Source organism: Danio rerio, chromosome 7 (assembly GCF_049306965.1).
Source record: "Danio rerio strain Tuebingen ecotype United States chromosome 7, GRCz12tu, whole genome shotgun sequence".
NCBI lineage: Eukaryota > Metazoa > Chordata > Actinopteri > Cypriniformes > Danionidae > Danio > Danio rerio.
In genome coordinates, this window is record NC_133182.1 from 21,235,913 (window position 1) to 21,251,722 (window position 15,810).

The window sequence follows — 15,810 nt, forward strand, 5'->3', positions numbered from 1 at the left end:
GCTAACCTGCCTCGAGGCTAAAACTTTATATGACTAACCTCTGCTTCCATGCCATCTTTCACATGAATCCAAGCCATGGGTCGTCCCTTAAATCCGCCCGTATCCAGCGAAAAATCGAACTCCCGTGTGATTGGGGCTAATGTACACAGTGAAGGACCTTTGCCACTGTTAATGGTTTAATGTTGGGGTTTAGTCGTGGAGGATGTGGAACAAGAAACGTGATGAAGTCCACAGCATTATTAGCCGTGGCTGATTACTCAGCACAGCTGGATTGGGGGATATGATGGAAAAGCAGCCTTGTTTTCCTCGCTCTCTTTTTTCACTCTTGTTTTATGAGCTTCTGCCTAATGCCCCCAAAACACACTTACAGTCTCGTCTCCGCGGTAGCTGAAGTCATTATTTAGATAAATGACATCACCTGTTGATTTCCTCCAGACCCTTGAAGGCTCATATCTCTTCTTCTGCTCCTTCTTTTGTCTTCTGTACTCTTCTCCTTTCCCAAGCCGCAGGGCTGGTATTTTTAGGGCCGTGTGAAGGGGTGAAAGCATCGAGCACTTTTTTCTCTCATCTCTCCATTTTAATCCCTGAGTGATGGCTGAAATGTGCGAGGGCCAGAAATGACTGTCTCTCCCCGCCTGCGGGCATGAGCCATCAGTCACCTCACTACAGACTAAAACAGCACAATTCCTCTCCAACCTGCCTGCGGAGCACATGCGCAGCCCCCGGAGGTGTGGACGTGCGTGACTGTTGTGTAGTGGCGTATGCCGGCTACATTGTGCCAAAAAATTAAAAGCACTTCCTTTCTGCCACTTGCGGAACACCGTAGGGCTAAATGGCACATTATGCGTCTTTCACTTTTTCATCCTAGCATTTCACAGCGATCATGCTGGTTGTACTTAGTCACTTCAATTCAATTCATCTTTATTTCTATAGTGCTTTTACAATGTAGATTGTCAAAGCAGCTTAACATAGGCGTTCTAGTAGATTGAACTGAAATAGTGTCAGTTCAGTTTTCAGAGTTAAAGTTCAGTACAGGGTGGTTTAAATTTCTCTGCTGAAAGTCCAAACACTGAAGAGCAAATCCATCGATGCACAGCTCCTCAAGTCCCAAAAAGGCAAGCCAGTGGCGAGGAACAAAACTTCACCAATGGACGAAAGTGAAGGAAATTAACCTCAAGAGAAACTAGGCTCAGTTGGGCACGACCATTTCTCCTCTGACCAAACATTTTGTGCAGAGCAGCAATTCTAGGCGCTAGGAACCTAGTGTAAGTAAAGCCTGGTTTGTACTTAACGTGTCCGCTATTTCTCTTGAGTGTGCACGACGAATGTGACGTTTTCAGGGGTTTGCTCGTGTGCTTGACATGATTTTGGCTGACCGAGCGCACAAAACATTTTGAGACTTGAGCGAACAGTTTGCATAAGGAATAATTTAATAAGGAATCATTTTGTAGAGATTTTGTCTGAAACAGACACGACTATTCAGACATCTTTATGATCCATCCATGTGTGATGATAGGGATAATAAGGATTTTTTTTAGATGGCAAAAAAATTCTTGGCAAGAAATTGCAACTGCAGTGGGAAATAAGGAAAGTTTTTGGAAAAGTTTGGAAAAACCTGAGGAAAAGTTTGTTAAAGCCAAAACAGATTATTTAATTACAGAAATCCATTTTTTCACCATTAATTTAGAATTAAACATAACTGAATAGTTAAAAAACTATAATTAAGGAACAAATTATTTAATTAATTATCTGTTAACAACATACTGATGCCCTGTTTTTTGGAATTTATTGGTGATAATGGTTTATTCTTTCTATTAAAAAAAATATTTGTAGAGCAACCCATGTTCTGTTGTCATTAATATCTTAATAGACTTTAATAGGTAAAACAGTCTGAAATATGAACAAAAGCAAGAGATGCATCAAATTTTTATTTAAAATACTTGGTTATAAAAATCTTTATAATCATGAACATAATTTATAAAAATAATACAAATAATTAGTTTTAAAATCTTGAATGATATTGATATGACGTAGTTCCAGAAACTTCCTACTTCTATGGTTATCCGTCTGATTTTACAGTCAGTTTCTTTTGACCACCGCCCTGTTTTATTTAAAGAATATCTCAACGGTGAATGCATCAAGTATAAAAGCCTCGTCTGTTTCATGAAGTGAGCGCACAGTCAGTGGAGGTGCGAGATATTGCACCAGGCAAAAGTATAAATTAGGCTTCAGGCACCGGTGGGTTTTCAGGCTTCCCAAGAAAATCATCCGAAGACTAGTCTGTCACTGGGTCTTTCAGGAATGAGTCTCATGCTCTCCACTTCTCCATGACTCGTGGATTCAAGAAAACAAAAACTGCAAAAATACGTACCTCCTAGGACATATTTCGCGGCCTCCAAAAAACGTATATAGTGGTACGTTTTCAGAATGAGCCGGGGTTGATAAATACACTACTATGTGAAAAAGCACACTTTTTGTTCTTGTTCATTTTTGCAATTAAGCATTTTATGATTCCATTTAAATTCATATTTTCCCTCCACAATGTCCATTAGCCACTTTAATTGCCAGCCAGGATGAAGGGCAGCTACAAAGTATGCAGTATGCCAGGGATGTCAAACTCAGTTCCTGGAGGGCCGAAGCCCTGCACAGTTTAGTTCCAACCCTGCTCCAACACACTTACCTGTAGGTTTCAAACAAACCTGAAGGACTCAATTAGTTTGATCAGGTGTGTTTAATTAGGGTTGGAACTAAACTGTGCAGAGCTGCGGCCCTTTTGGAACTGAGTTTGACACCTGTGCAGTATGCAATACGTATCAATATAAGCATATGCAAAACACAAAACATTTCTGTAGCACTTTATAATAACTACACACTATGAACCATTTATTAAGCATTAGCAAATAGTGAATTCTGTTAAGCATTAACTCTACATTAATAAACGTTAGTAAGCAGTTTATAACTGCAGCTACAAATGCTCTATTCTTGACTTATAACCACATTTATAATGTGCTTAATAATTGTACTTTCATACTTTCTTAATGATGTATTTTTCTTTACTAAATTAAGTATTGCATTATTTACAAACCAGTTATTTAAGCATAGTTAGTTGTTTTTTTTAAGATCATTCAGAATGAGTTAGTAAATGATTTATAAACTATTCAAATCAACATTTATTGTTCCGGCATATAATAATAGTTCATTTGTATGATAATAATGCTTCATCCAGTTTTGTGACCTAATCTTAAAGTAAGGACTATTTGTGCTTTATACATCCCTTATAAATGACAACTAAAGGCTCAGTTAAATTCTAAACAGAAAAAAAAAATATAACATAAATGACTTAATTCTATTTGTTTCTAGATACACAACTCAAACTGTACTTCAAACGAAAAATTAATCTTTGCAACCTTATCCTAAATAAATTTTAAGTACAGTTTAACATAGCTTTTTATTATATTGTTAAATTATTATACTGATGATGTTTTATCCAGTTTTATGTTGTATTTGGACACCTGTTATTTGGCAATATTTAAACTTCACAGTCATTTTATTTTTTAGTTAAGATTGCAAATATTATTGTTCATTTGATACTGAGCCTTTAATTGTCATTTAAAAGGGATTTATAAAGCATGAATAGTCCTTATTTTAGATTAAGTCACAAAACTGCATGCAGTTGAGTTAATAAAGCATTCAATAACATATATAATAACCATTAAAATATGCCTGAATAATACAATTTATAAGCGTTGATTTCAATAGTTTATCAATCATTTACATACTCATTCTGTAAAATCTTAACAATCACCAACTACTAAATACAAATGGTTTGTAAATAATGCAATACTTCATTTAGTAATGAGAAATAAATCAATAACAAAGTATGAATCAATTATTAGGCACATTATAAATGTGGTTGTAAGTCAAGAGTAAAGCATTTGTAGCTGCAATTACTGTATAAACTGCTTACTAACGTTTATTAATGTAGAGTTAATGCTTAACAAATAATGAATTCACTAGATGCTAATGCGCAGTAAATGACTCACCGTGTGTGGTTATTATAAAGTGTTACCAATATTTATTTTAAACAAGTACAATAAAAATTTTAATACCAACGGAAAGTCCATTTATTTCATTAATTTGTTTCAAAAATGTGAAACTTGTGTTATATTAGTTCACTACACACAAAGTAAAATCTGTCAAGCCTTTATTCGATTTAACTTGAATGATTATGGATTAAAGGTGAAAAAACTCAAATCCAGTATTTCACAAAATTAGAATATTTCATGTGATCAATATAGGATCTTAAACACCTGTTGGCCTTCTGAAAAGTGTGCTAATGTACTGTATTATGTCCTCTGTACTTTGTTGGGGCTTATTTTGCACTAATTACAGCATCAAGGCAGTGTGGCACGAAAGCGATCAGCCTTTGACACAGTTGAGATGTTATGGTAACCCAAGTTGCTTTGATATTAGCCTTCAGCTTGTCTGCATTTCGGGGACTCTGTTCCCTCATCTTCTTCTAGACAATAGCAGATAGATTTTCAATGGGGTCAGGTGAGTTTCCTGGCCAGTTAAGAACAGGGATACCATCGTCCTTAAACTAGGTACTGGTGGCTTTGCAGGTGCCAAGTCCCACTGGAAAATATAATGATCATCTCCAAAAAGCTTGTCGGCAGCAGGAAACATGAAGTGCTTTAAAACACCCTGGTATAGAGCTGTACTGACTGTGGACTTGATAAAAGACAATGGACCTACACCAGCATATGACATGGCTCCCCAAACCAACGCTGACTGTGGAAACTGCACACAGGACTTTAAGACTCTGGTTTCTTGATTTCTAAATGAAATACAAAATTATCTTTCATCTGAAAAGAGGACTTGGGACCAGTGGGCAAAAGACCAGAACTTTTTTCTTTAGCCCAACGACACTTCTAACATTGTTTTTGGTTCAGGAGTGGCTTGACACATGGAATTGTATCCCATGTCATACAGATGTCTGTATGTGGTGGTTCTTGATGCTCTGACACTCTGACCTCAGTCACCCTTGCTGTGCGCATCCAGCTTCTTTTGCAATTGCTTTTTGAGACTTTTTCTCCTTCCAATAATGGTCTTCACAACAACGTCAAGTCAGCAGTCTACCCCGTGATTCTGATGCCTACTAAGCCAGACTGAGACAATATCAAGTCTTTGCATTAATTAGTGGACTAGATTAAGACACAGGGAGCCTACAATGTTGAACTTTATTATGATATTCTAATTTTGTGAAATCTGGATTTGAGTTTTTAATCCATAACCATTCATATTGCATCAAATGAAGGCTTGAAATATTTCACTGTGTGTAGTGAACTAATATAACACACGTTTAACTTTTTGAAACAAATTAGTGAAATAAATGGATTTTCCATCGATATTCTTTTTTTTTTTTTTTTTTTTTTGGCAAATAGCTATACCACAAATAAATTTTGGATGACATTAACGAAAGTCTTCTTATTAAAAAAAATCTTTAAATTGAACAATATATTGAAACTTTAAAGTATACATAATTTATAAAAATGTAAGTAAATGCAAAACACAACACATTTACAAGAATTGACAATAAAACCGAAGCCACCTCACCCAACTTCAATAATTTAACCCTAACCCCAAATGACAGCTGCAGAGGTAATAAAGTAGTCAGAACTCTTGGTATGCTACAAACCAGCTTCAAATTTGAGCAGTTCTTTTACAGAAATTTGGCCATATTTGTATTCTCTGGCAAATCCCCCCCACCTCCTGGCAAATAATGAGATAGAGTGTACTATACATTGATTATTAAATTCTGACAACATTTAAGTGGCACTGACAGTGGCCTACATTCTGATTCCGTGCAGTACTGATCATATTGGATTCAGTATCAAATCCGGTCCCACTTTATATTAAGTGGCCTTAACTAATATGTACTTACAGAGGATTTAATAGTTTGTTACATGTATTTTACTGTGTACTTATGCTTGATTAAATACATGTATGTAATTACATTGTAATTAACTTTTGTAATTGCATTTGTAAATACACTGTTGACCATCCCTTACACCTTAACACACCCTTAAACCTACGCATGACACCAAACCTGTCCATAACCCAACCTCTATCCCAACTCAAAAGCACCACGTGTTCTCAAATACATTATAAACACAGTAAGTACATTGTATTTATTTTTTGATGTAAGTACATAGTAGTTAAGGACACTTAATATAAACTGGGACCTCCAATGCTAGTCTGAACGTCCTGTCACTTTTGTATGGACAGAATCTCCCATGTTTTCCATTTTGTTTTGGTGGTACATATTATTTTTTTACTTGCATTTAATGTCACCAAGGACCCCAGGTTCAGCTAAAAATCGTCCCTAATGTTCTACCAGAGTAAAAAAAAAGTTCACTTACATCTTACATATAGGCCTGAGGTGAACAAATTAGCAGCAATTTTAACAAAAACTTTTGCCGAGCACCAAATCAGCATACGCTCATGTTAGCCGTACTTATTCACCTCTTTGAGGCAAAAATGAACATGCACCTATCGCATCATGGAAACACACACACGCACACACACGCTCCTGTAATGCATAATGCATTGTGCTGTAGCCGTTTCAGCGTCGTGGTCCCCCTCATCCCCCCTCCACACGCCCAGTCTGTTCCAGGCTATCAGACATGACAGTGCCAGCTGGGCTCCTGGCAGCAGCCGAGCAGGGAGGAGGAGAAAGAGAGAGAATCCAAGAGAGAAAGAGAGATGGAGACACAGCAGGACAATGTGAAGAAAGGATGCAGGGGGGGGAAGGAGAGAGAGGCGGTGGGAGGCGCGGTTTGCAGCGCTCCGGCGTCTGTTCCGTTCCCTGCTGATCTAAGACGTGTTGCAGAACCGTGCCGGTCGGATTTTTTGGGGGGACGGAAAGCTGCTCTGGGTTGAGCAGTGTTCAGTTTATATAAAGACAGCTGTCAGCACAGGAGTGTGTGCCACTTCCAAACACTCCACTCATCGCTGACTCACTCTGAGCAATTAACTGCTCCAGTTAACCTCGCTTCTGTTGATAGAGTGGAGAGAGAAGGAGAGAGAGAGAGCAGGGAAAACAGTATCTGAGTGTATCTGTTTGAGCAAATCACCATGTGTGTTCAAGAAAGTGTGAGAACTGAACAAAGTCTGTGTGCGTGGCTGTCCATCTGTCTGGGAAGGTGTGCCTGTATAAACCAGCATGTGAGCTTTAAAGCAGCATGTGTATGTGATCATGTCTGAGTTAGCTCAGACTGTTTAGAGACATCAGCAGCCTGTTTCTGAATGTCTTGGTGTTGGTGCTTGTATGTGGAAAACTGCACATCCTAAAACACACAGGCATAGAAGTGAAATGATGAGTAGGTTGTTAGTAGTATTAATGAAACAGGAGATGGATGGCACACTGCATCTGTCGGGATTCGCGAGCGTGCGTCTAGTGGATGTTTTGTCATACTGATATGTATTGGTCATAGTAAAGGTCAAAGGTCAGCACTAATATGGCTAATGTAATATGATCAGGAATCACCCAAGCATTCATGCTACTAATGGCTAAGCATTTATTTTTCAGTTGATCAATTATTCATTCATGCCTTTTTGCTTTAAAGTGGAAGTGAAGCACTCAGTCAAGTTTATTATTTTGTAAATTTATTTCCACTATAATGAAAATATATTAAACTCGATAGATGAAACCATTTAGGGGAACAAGTTTTAATATAGTTTTTATGCCTAGGGCGCTGCCATCTTGGAATGTCGCTGTGTCTGACTTCACAGGGTTGGTTTCGTTCCCTCAGTTGAATAGATACAGTGAAAGTATGGACTGAACACTGAGACTGGACTGCCTAATTTACCCTACGCCTGAACTTGTGGGCGTGGAGCTGCTGCAAATACAAACATCAGATGAGTGTCTAATGTAAAAATATGGTTTCAACCATGGTCTGGTACTGACATAATGGGGGTGGGTACTTTACTACAACGGCCTTCACCTCTTATTGGTTTCAAACCAAACTAAGGCCCAATCTCAATTCTATATTTGTACCCCTACCTTTTCCCCTTCCCCTTGGCCCTTCAAACAGAGTGTGAAGCGTTACAGCACCTGCACACGTCATCATATGTCATCATGACCTCTTTGCTTCATATGACATCACTAAAGGCAACGATATCATAATGATATAATATGGCAATAAGATTGTAACTGTACTGTGCATTTACACTATAGTGATCATGACAGCAGGTCTATAAACTAAAAAAAGCAAAACAAAAGAGCTCCATGTGTGTTTTTTATTGGTATATTTACTGGTCTCTACATCTTTTATATGTTTTGAGTTTGGAAAGGATGGATTGAGTAAAGAAGGACAGGAAATTAAATAAGAAATACTAACAGTAATATTGGAGTAAACGGCAGAAGACAATTCAAATATACACATACATAAACGCTATTAACAAACTACTAAAGCAATTTAAAAAAAACAATTAAAGCACAATGTAATACTAACTAGCTTCTTATTAATAGTTAGTAGTGTAGTTGTGGTTTAGGCATTGGGAGTGCTAAAAAATAATTTCTTAATAATAGACACATAATTAGCTAATAGTAAACGTTGTGAATTGTTAGTTAAACTAAAGTGTTGCCAAACATCCATACAATTTGGACAACATGTTGTCTGACCTTCATAGAATGAAATAAATATCAATAGTTCACTCACACTCATACCTGTCAGAAGCCGAAATTTTCCAAGTGATCTCTTAATTTTTTCCATAGTGTAGCTATAAGTGCATTTTAACCAGAGCGGTGTTCAAGTAAAAACCTCACATAACTGCACCTCTGTCATCTGCTCCCTTCACCCGACACTCTATTCCTTGACTCGGGATGGCCCTGAGGGTCAGCCGCCCGCTTTGCCTCGTCTCGCAGGAAACTCCTCGAGCCTCTGCCTGGAAACATCTGAGACAGAGAACAGATGGCGCTGTGATTTCTGACAATTGTGAACATGTTTCCCCCCCGACTGTGTCTGTCTGTGTGTGTTTGTGCTTTTTTTTTTTGCTATCTAGACCTCCGCTCCTGTAGACTATACACTCTTGGGTGTGTATTTGTATGAATGAGAGAGTGAGAAAGAAGGGGAGAGACTGAGGAAACGTGCGTGTTTATGTTCTTTTCGGGCCTACTTGCTGCTGTGCATCTGACCCGTGGAGTCATCGTGGATTAAAAGCACTGGGAAACATGCCACAGCTTCGTCACTCAACACACGCAGATCTAAACCACTACAACAGGGTGCTGACAGATCTTCTCTTTTAACGCTGATCTCAGAGCGGTGTTCTAAATCTCTCATTATGGTGGGGATTTGAATGGAAATGAGAACGACTGCTCTCGAAGCAGCATATATGGGAGACTGAGCGTGAAACGGCCCACGGGTCAGGGATGATGATGAACTGAAAGAGCTGAACCTCACTGTTTGTCCTGAATCGGCTCCAACATATAAAAGACCCTGCAGTAAAGGTGTGTATGTATGTGTGTGTGAGAGAGCTGTACTGTCTACAGGCTCGTACGGAAAGTAAATCAGGGGCCTATTGTACCGTAAATGTCACTCGCCCTGCCTCTCGTCTCCTGTCGCTGGCAGAACGTTTTGCAGGTTATGAGACTGGACGAACACCAATACTCTGCCTTAAAGGTGTCCAGAAGATGCTGGAAGAGACTCGCGCTCAAGATGAGCTGTGAATTTCAGTCTCGGGGTGTTTTTTACAAGACAGTATCCATAAGGAAAGGCAATTAAGCTGAACGGTACATATAAGGGATTTCTGTATATTGTCTCAGGCACTATAAAGAGATATCCTACATTTTCAAAGGGAAGTTGTGCCCTTTTGGGGCATTTAATGCAATAAATGTTATTTTTAATAACATTTTATTTCAAACTTTTATGGACTTTTAAAAAAAATTTTAGTTTAGTTTTTTTTTTTGTAAAATAAAAAAATTGCTATTAGGTAGCATGGTGGCTACGGTGGTTGCCTCACAGCATGAAGGTCACTGTTTTGTGTCCCGCCTGGGCCATTTGGCACTTCTATGTAAAGTTTGCATGTTCACTGCAATTGTGCTCTGTGTTGGTGTGGGTTTCATCCAGGTGCTTCTGTTTCCCACACAGTCTAAAGATATGTGCTATAGGTGAATTGGATAAACTAAAATTGGTGTGTTTGAACGAGTGTATAGGTGTTTCCCAGTACTGGGTTGCGGCTGGAAGGGCATCTGCTGCATAAAACATATGCTGGAATACTTGGCAGTTCATTTCGCTGTGGCCACCCCTGATAAGTAATAAGGGACTAAGCCGAAGCAAAATAAATGAATAATTTGTTATATTTTTTGACACTCTAAAAAACGTTATTTATTGAACCCAGTGGTTGAGTCAAAAATATTTGGTGCTATTTTGGGTTATTTTGAACCTTTATAGGGTTATTTATTTAATAACTCAACCAGTTGGGTTTAAAATTTAGAATTTCAACAGTCAACTGATTTAACTGATACAGAACAGCTGTATTATTATGCGTACATAATGTTGTTTTTGAGTTATAAAGTTTATTCAAGCTCTAACGCAATAATGTTGTTGTTTTTATTGATCCTCTCCGTGTTGTGTTTTTCATTTCACCAGCACTCTTAATTGATGATGCAAACGCGCACTTCATAGCCAATCTATAATAAATAGATAAAAACGCTTACTGTATGTGTCTGGAGCTTAAAATGTAATTGAAATAAAGCATTTTCATTATTTTTGAAAACTGTATGTCTTTACAAAGCCATAAATATAAAATGAATAGTAGTACTACAATAGTAATAGAAGCAATAGTATTACCAACAAATAACATTAAATCATAATAACCTAATGCATTGGGTTAAAATAACCCATAGTTGGTAAGGTGCTATAATTACCTACAATTGTGTTACATGTTGGGGTATTTTTAACCCAAGCACTTTAACAGAATAGTTATTGTAAATATTATGGAAATAATTGTAACTGTTATTCTGTCAAAAATAACTGTTTTTTTGACAGAAATTTATTTGTTTCTTTTTCATTTTAAATATTGAAATTCTACTCTGTCAGCCATTTACTGGTTATTAGCCAAGAAAATAATGACTGGCTTACTGTTTCTGCCAGAATTGTATAATAATGTTAAAACCAACAATAACAATAGTAGTAATAATTATTATTCATTCAATATTATTACTCATTCATTAATTTTTTTGGCTTTGTCCCTTTTTTATTAGGGTCGCCACTATCTATTATAATAATAATAATTGTTCTTATTATTAATAGTAGTAGTATGAGTGTTATTGTTGTTGTCATTAATAAATTTAGGCAAAATATAAACATTTCACACCAATGATCTCAAACTTAATCACTGGAAGACTGCAGCTCAGCATAGTTTAGCTCCAACCACCTCCTCCTCACACCTGCTTAATAGTCTTTAGTAGACTTGAACACCTTGATTAGTTGGATCAGTTGGATTAGTTGTATCTACACCATACCATGTAAACTATTAAAGTTATTGTGTATATACCAGAAGTTTGTTGTTTGTTTTTATATTTTAGATAACTCATTAAAATCTACAACATTCAACAATCTAAAATCCAACCTTTTGTTGGCTATTGGCCAAAACATACATAATTATTGGCTCAAGATCTGTTCACGCAAAAAATAAAAAAAAACTACACAAGCATCCATACAGTAGATGCAATATAATGTAAACTCAAAACACTTACAAATCGAGTATATTAAAAAAATAAAATAAACTGCTCACACAATCACTCATAACACTGCAAACCACAACAGCAGAAGATATTGTTCATTTTATTCTAAGCACACGCTGAGGTTTTGTCTTCTCCAGCTTTAAATGCTCACGCTCTTTAAAGCAGGATGGATTGCGGTTCGCTTTCAGTGTTGTTATTGTTCATCTGCTGAAAATAATCATTCTGGAAGTGATTCTAACAATATTGTTTCTCTGTGCTGTCAACAGTATTGTTGAAAATGGAATGTTTTTTATAAACTATATCTTTATTATTAATATATGGTATCAATTATACAGATATAGTTTTAAAAAATACACGCATACACTATTGTTATCGAACATGTCTTTATGGTTAAAATTAGGTGCATCCCCATAGTTGCTAAAGTGTTCTGGTTGTTTCAGAACTGCATTATGTATCAGAATATTAGTTCATCTTTACAAACAACCCATAATAAACAAGCTAGACGTTCTCTTGCAGATGTTTGACTGCAGTGTCGTCATGGCCTAAGAGCAAACATTTAACCAATGGACCTACTGCAAGGCTAAAGTTGAAAATCCGTCTGTTTGAATGACCTGATAAGTGGAAACAAGATCCTGAGACGGAATTTAAAATCTAGGAGAACATCAGCGGCATTGTTACAGCTATAGGGGCGAAATGAGCTTTGTAAAGGTGCCTCTAGAAGGTCAAAGGCTGAAATAAGAGTAGCAGAGCGAAGGGTAAAGGTGTTTTGCAATGGTGAAAGGTGAGACCCCTGGAAGATGCAAATCTCCCACAGGGTGTCCGGAGATCTCGGCGGTCTCCTTGGGGACTCGTTTAGGTGCGAAGCAGCCGCGGGCAGATGGATCACCTGGACCGGTGTATCTGTGAAAGCTGCTCATTATAGGCTTGGCTGGCTGTGATAACCTGATCGGTTTAACAGTTTCTCTTATAACGGCTGAGGTTTTGATTTGAGAACAGGGAGGGGGGTGATTCTAGACCAGTATGAAAGGGCAACTAATTACAGGCTCCAATGACTGTGATGTTCTGCGAAGGTCCTTAAGGCAGCAGCTCCCAGAGAGATGGTTAAGACATATCCAGTTACTCCACTAAGCCCTATCCTCCACATAAAGCAAGCAGCCATGACCAGTCACACATTAGTCATCATTACTGAGAGTGTGCGCATGTGTGTGTGTGAGAGAGGGAGTGAAGGAGGGGCGTATTTCCAGTCAGCATGCAAGCAGTATGAGAGCGTTGGGGGTGAATGCACTGGATGTGATGCGTGAGGCCACTGACAGCTTTAGATTCAAAAAGCATATGTACAGCATGTATGTCTAATTAGCCATCACAACACAAGAGTCAAAGCTATGGTGTGTGTGTGTCTACTGTATGTTTGTGTCAGAGTCAAACAGAAGCATTGTGAGTGCACTAGGCATGGGACGATAACTGTTTTTAAGGTATGCCGCAGTTTGGGAAAGTCATGGTTTTAAAACCGCCAAAAAATTTCTGTTAAACCATTCCTATGGTATACAGTTGAAGTCAGAATTATTAGCCCCCTTTGAATTTTTTTTTTTTAATATTGCCCAAATGATGTTTAACAATGTAAGGAATTTTTCACAGTATGTCTGATAATATTTTTTCTTCTGGAGAAAGTCTTATTTGCTTTATTACGGCTAGAATAAAAGCAGTTTTAATTTTTTTTTTAAATTTAAGGTCAAAATTATTAGCCCCTTTAAGCTATATATTTTGGATAGTCTACAAAACAAGCCATCATTATACAATGACTTGCCTAATTACCCTACCCTGCCTAGTTAACCTAATTAATCTAGTTAAGCCTTTAAATGTCACTATAAGCTGTATAGAAGCGTCTTGAAAATTATCTAGAAAAACATAATTTACTGTCATCATGGCAAAGATAAAATAAACTACATATTAGAAATGAGTTATTCAAACTATTATGTTTAGAAATGTGTTGAAAAAAATCTTTCCATTACATTAAACAGAAATTGGACAAAAAATAAACAGGGGGGTTAATAAATCTGACTTTAATTGTATGTAAAGTTTTTTTTGTTTTTACCTTTTTTTTTAGACAACAGTATCTTCAGTAGAAAAGAAATCCTAAATGTTGGTTTAAATTGTAAAGAAATATGTTTTAGAAACAAACAAAGACAGCAGAAGTCAATGATTGATTTGATTTATTTAGTCTGACATGTTTACTGCTCCAAAATACTTTAAATGTTTCTCAAAATAAAATTTATTGTGTTCAATGGGGAAATAAGTTTTTTTTTTTTTTTTTTTTACCCAGGCATTTAAAAAGAAAATATTTTGGAGGTGCAATCACAATACCGTAAAACTGTGATTTTATTTGTCCAAGATTATCCTACCGTCAGAACATACCAGCCCATGCCTAGCATGCACTTCAGTCCCTTTAGGATCCTGTGATTGCAGAATTTAATGCAAAATTAAGCAAATGCAAAAGTTAGAGAATTTTTTTTTTTAATTGCCGAAATTTTTTAACATCCTTATTAGTTGTGTCATGTGACAATATTACAATGGCATTCAGCCAAAGCCCACTTCAAGTGCATTAAATTGATTGCTAAACCTTTTGCTCTCAGTTTGTGAATGACCGCATTACCACTCCAACTGTAAGTGCACATTGACCATCATGAAAATTTTATATATTTTCACAATACAGCAGACTACTTGCATAAAATACTTATAAATCTAATTTATTTATCTAAATCTCCTAAAAAAGCTTTAACATTTTAATTGTAGTGGGAAAAACATAATGCAATGCAAAAGGCCTACAATGCTGATTAATCGAACAAATACATGATATTATATACATTTATATTAGCATGTGTTTTACTAAAACTAATCATTTTGCTAATGTAGAGGATTAGTTTTTCAATAAAGGACACAAAATAATCAAAATAAATCTTTGTTTATCAAAATGATACATCGTAAAAAGGTAAAGCTTAAGTTTCTCTCTTTGTATTCAGTGTTTACATTTGTATACACTGTAAATTACTGAGCTCAATAATTCTTGAGGCCAAAAAATGAAGTAAAGACAGGTGTCATTCTGGTTTAGCTACTTTAATGCATATATTTTTGTCCTGTCCTTTCCTGCTTTCTTTTTGGAGGCAAATGTTCCTCTCGTTGTCTGCAATTACCAATGTTGATATTCTTGTCCAATTATTGGTTTATTTGGGGTTCTTCCACCCGGCCACATTTTACCCTCTCATTTTGTAGACTGTGTAGCCTTTTTAATCCTTCTGGCTAGGCGGTTAATTATTCTGAACTGGAAGAGCCCTTACTCTTTTTCTTACACTTGTTGGATGAGAAAGGTTCTTTATTTTATGAAATTAGAGAAAATTAGGTACTCTCTTCACCGACCTAGCACGATTTTCATTAAACTGTGGAAACCTCTTCACAAACATGTCCAAACTCTTCAGCCTGATCCTGCTCCTTCTGATTGAGTCCACAACTCCTACTCCTAGACCTGTACAGTATGTTCTGTATGTAATATTGCACTAGTTTTTTTTATGTAATAATTTTCTTTTGCTCAAAATACTCTTTAGTGTATTTGCATATTGTTTTTGTAATGTGTTTTACAATGTATAAATAAAACATTTTAAAAATTAAGGAAAAAAAGACAAGATTGAATGTGATAATGCTTGCTAAATAATGCATTATCCTAAGAGATATAATATATTTTAACCAACATTATATTTTCTTTTTGGGCAAAAAAAAAAAAAATGAACAGCCTAATTACAAGTTCAGGTAAAACTTTATTTTGATGGTCCATTTGAGTATTAGTAAACTGTCTGCTGAATATCTGCTGAGACCGCTCCTGCAACAGACATTTAACTGACTATAAGAAACTTTGCAAGTACATGTCAACTAACGCTAACCCTAACCTTAATCTAACAGCCTATTAGATGCAATGTAACTAAATTCAACAAATGGACCATCAAAATAAAGTTTGACCCAAGTTCAGAAAGCAGAAGAAAACTTTTTAATGTTACACAGAACAAATCATAAAG

At 36.6% G+C, this 15,810-nt stretch overlaps 1 protein-coding gene across 1 annotated transcript in view; it reads left to right on the forward strand.

Annotated features, from left to right (window-relative positions):
- Positions 1-15,810, forward strand: part of efnb3b (ephrin-B3b) — an 888,832-nt gene that overhangs the window by 296,843 nt on the left and 576,179 nt on the right. The gene's annotated exons all lie outside the window — the stretch shown is intronic.